The sequence below is a fragment of the Brassica napus genome, chromosome C1, assembly GCF_020379485.1.
Source record: "Brassica napus cultivar Da-Ae chromosome C1, Da-Ae, whole genome shotgun sequence".
Lineage (NCBI taxonomy): Eukaryota > Viridiplantae > Streptophyta > Magnoliopsida > Brassicales > Brassicaceae > Brassica > Brassica napus.
The window spans coordinates 26,460,526-26,465,036 of record NC_063444.1 but is presented as its reverse complement, the minus strand read 5'-3'; the positions used below and the strand labels follow the sequence as shown (position 1 = coordinate 26,465,036).

At 30.0% G+C, this 4,511-nt stretch overlaps 1 long non-coding RNA gene across 1 annotated transcript; it reads right to left on the bottom strand.

Moving 5' to 3' along the window:
- Positions 1-2,082: 2,082 nt before the first annotated feature.
- Positions 2,083-3,989, bottom strand: LOC111204065. The gene is made up of 3 exons (XR_002656486.2): positions 3,260-3,989; positions 3,121-3,172; positions 2,083-2,928 (listed from the first exon to the last, which is right to left on the bottom strand). It is a non-coding gene; the product is annotated as an uncharacterized LOC111204065 (long non-coding RNA).
- Between the last annotated feature and the right edge of the window lie 522 nt (positions 3,990-4,511).

Here is a 4,511-nt window from a genome sequence, read left to right as displayed (position 1 = left end):
TCTTATTTTTTTGAAAAAATAATAATATGTTCTCTAACATTCTATTGTTTAATTATATCATTTATTTTTAAATTTTTATTTAGTGAAAGCATTTCTTTTTCTCCAATTCATCTTCTGTACATATTAATTATGTTCTTTTAAAAAAATTATATATTAAATATAGAATTTTTAATAAACTATCAAAATACTATAGAATGTTTGACAAAATTTTAAGCGTAAACAAAATAATATATGCTTAAAATGTTGTCGTGAAGTTTTAGTTTTATACTTCTCATGATTTCTTTTTTTACTAAATGATTTATTATTTGCCAAACTTTGAGACCTAAAATTCGTGAACCAAATGTAACCTATAAATACTAATCACAGTTTTTTTTGTATTCTTATCTAAGTTTCAGAGTGTACATTTTTTATAATAATGAACATCATTCGTAATGCAACTTCCACTTAACCCATGAATCCTCTTTATGCATAATTTGACGTGAAGGAGCTGCATATACTTTGCATTGTCGGTATATCCCGTTAGGGTATTTTCAGGGATACACATGAGTTTATCATTTATAAATTACAAATTCATATAAGAAATGTGATAGTAGGATAATGTTGTATTTTTTATAGAAACTCAATGAAAATTTTGATATGGATTTTAAATGGTTAGTGTAGAAATTATAATGCACTTGAATCTATAAAATTCCCCATGTAAAGTTTCTAATAAATATTCTTATTACTGCATCAAAGAATCGTTTGTTGTTTCTAAAAATTTTATGAAATTTTGTTAACTTCTTTCTATCAGTGTTTTGTGTTACTTTGCATTGGTAATGCGTGGATGAAGCTAGTAATGCGAAAAATTGGATATGCCGGTTTGTAGGGGTGGGCATTTGGGAATCCATCCGGGTACGGTTCGCATCTGTTCGGATTTTTGATTTTTAGGGTTAAAGATTTCAACACTATCCAGGTATTTATAAATAATGTTTCATGTTTGGTTTGGATCTTTACGCGTTAGGTTCGGATTCAGATAACCCGTTTAAATCATTTTTAAAAATTTAAAATTTATTATATACCTTAAATTTCTCAAAATCTAAAATTAAAATAAAATATTACATATAAATTTGAATTATACCAAAATACATAAACTTAACATATAAATTGGTATGAATTGAATATTTGGATAGAGAAGCAATATATATTTCAAGTAATTTTGGTATTTTAAGTATTGTTTAGCTAATTTGTACATTTACTTTTGACTATTTGTATATATTTTAAGTATTTTGGACAATTTCAAAATATCTTATATATTTTGGATATTTTTATATATTGAATTTAAAAATAATTAATATATTAAGGTATATAAATCTATTTTGGATTCAATTCGAATTTTGAATCCATTTGAATATTTAAATGATTTTGACCCTGATACTATTTTTCGGATCGGATTCAATTTAATTCTTTGGATTCAAGCTTTTTTCCCAATCCTTCTTGATTGGTAGGAGGTCTTTTATTTTTACTTTTATAACCTTGGTTGGTCTTTGGAGATTCTTTTCCATGGCTTTCATAATTTACATTACGTATTTCTGGCGGTGACTTGTTTTTGTTTTTGTTTTTGTTTTTGTTTTTGTTTTGGAATATGGTATGAGGACAGTGGGGGGGGGGGGGGGAGTGGAACTTTTGTATACTAACTTGAAAGGGGGGAGTGGAACTTTTGTATACTAACTTGAAGTCCAAGTCATCTTACATGTGTGGTTGATAGTTATTAGTGCTGAGGCTGGCGTGGTGGATATTTCGGGGAATATGTTTTTTTTTGTTCTCGTTTATGACTATTTTTAGAGTGTGATTAACAGTGGTTTTGTTACATCCTCCCTGATGAATAGAGCTTGATCCTCATGAGAAGACGTTGATGCCCTGTTTATTACGGCCGGTGATTTGCTTTGTGAAGGGTTGGTCGTGAATTTGGCCTCTGTTTTTGTGGATCTTTGAACCATTTAATCATTTAGGGGATGCTGGTTTTGAAAATAAATCTGAATCTGTTGTTAGAGGGGGGGGGGGGGGGGATGACATGAACATGATCGATTTTCGTATGTTAGCAGATGCAGTTGTAATGACTGTTTGTTACAATTGTTAGGCTTAATAAATTGTTAGTTAATGCAGCAACGCAGTTGTTAATTTCTTTTCTTCCGGAGAGGCCATGATGCCAATCTTACGTACAAAATAAGTTGATCAGGTCAATGGGAACTCTTCAATCTGTCATTATAGATTTATCGCATTCTGTGTTTGCAGAGCTCATCTCAGAAACTAAAGAAAATCCATACAAATGTTAAGTATTACAATTTGAAAACTTTTAACTCTTTATTGAACGGCCTTGTATACAATGCCACACTAAAGAAAGGCAATCTAATTGCCAATAATGATTGATATACTTCAAATACTGTGTTTCTTGTCATGCTTAATTATATGAAGGCCAAGTCATTAAAATATAAACTTTTGAAGATCCTGCACTCAAAAAACAGAGAACGGTTCCATCCAATTAGTAATATTTAACACATCCAGTCTTTCATCAAGTTGGTTTCAAACCTCTTGATATGGTCTGTATCACAGTGTCCAAAGCCTTGTCCTTGGTGGGATGCTCACATCTCTTACCGCACTTCATTCATATGTTAAAAAGCGTCAAGACATGAAACCTTTCTAAATGATATATGTATCAATTGGTGAGAAAGTAAAGAATAATAACTCGTTTTGAAAATTATTCCTTGGAAGACAACAAAACCTTGGAAGCCTTGGCTTACCAAAGAATACTCAAATCCAGATCCTATGCTGCTACCACGCTGTCTCAATTAGTAACTTAATAAAATTATGCAAGTGGTAAATGGCCGGTGAACTGATACTTACGCAGGTTCAAGATCCTCAAATCATGTGACATAATCTTTGATATCCAACCTGTCAAAAGATAATATATTCATTCACCGTACCCAGCAAGTTAAATGTTTAACTCAACCACAAAATTTCAAACAAAAAAATTAGCCAGCGAGATCATTATATAAAGATATACAAACATGACGTAGAGAGAGAGAGAGTTTTGACCAATTTTCCCAGTAGTATTAGTTGTAACTGTAAATGGTTTTAACTAACCTTCATGTATGATTTTATGATGGATGCTAATAGAGTCCTAGATGAGCGTGGTCTGCATCAATAAAAGACAATCAAGCTTTAGAATTTAAAATATCAATGATGACTTTCAGAAACAACATATTCAGTGAGAAGAAAATACCTTCTCATAACCAATGACCAAATTGATCCTCATTAGCTCTCCACCTTTCTTCACGTTCTCTGCTTCCCAAAAATGGAGGAGGTGTGTGACATCGGTATCCTTACACCAACCAGCCTTCAGCTTCAGACAGAAGCAGTTGAGGGTTTGCCATGATTATACCAACTCTTACAGATAGTTTGCTATAATAGAATAGCGCGACTTAAAGATGAGCAGAACCTTCTCCTTCGGCTTCATATATATAGTGTCAGAAATTGGTAAGGAAGGCAGGGAAGCTGGAAGGATGTGGAGTTGTGGATTGCTATGATTAAATGTCGTTATTAAGAACATACAATAAATTGCATGCTAGTGAAACCTGGAAGTAACGACGAAGGTTATAAAGAGGCGGTGGATTCAAGAGTAATTGATACGTCTGAGATAAATTGAGAAAGGATATAGGGGAATATTAACCTAATTTAATGGATCTTAGTGGTTGTGAAATTTATTTCATGAAGTCCACATGAAAACACTACGTTCGGGCTTACAATATAGCACGATCTCTTACGCTGGCCCAAAGAAAATTAATCACATTATATGTTAGAAAGAAGAAGACACGTGTCTTATTTTGCCCATACCTCCATGCTGATGTGGCAGCAGGAGAAGAGAGAAAACTCTCATTTATTAGTATAGATAGATAGATAGATAGATAGATATTATAAATCTTTATTTTACTGTACATATAATTAAACTAAAATTTATATAAACATTATTTTATGAATAAGTTGTTTTATTTATATAATCTGCCTCGTATTATTTTCACTTGTATTTTAAAGTTTTAAAATTATTATACAAACTAACTATATGTTATTCAACCCGTATCATATTTGTTAAATATTTCTAAAAACTGTAATTATAAAACATAACCTATAGTTTGATGTACCATATAATCAAATAATATTAATATCATCCGAATTCGGAATTTTATTTTATCAAATTCAGTTATACTGAATTATATTTTGATATTAAAATTTAAATATGAATATTAAATATAAATCATTTTTTTTTTTATTTTAAAAATATTACTTCAATATTTTTCTTTATTAAGTTAACGAAGAGAAAATATTGTAAAATTCATACAGATATGTTATTATATATATGCAATTATTTAGTTTTTAATTTAAAAATAGTTAATAAATGGATTAAATTATTTTATATTTATTAATTGGTGTAGTAATTTGATTTTGAATATGAAGTATATATATATAAATATTATAGA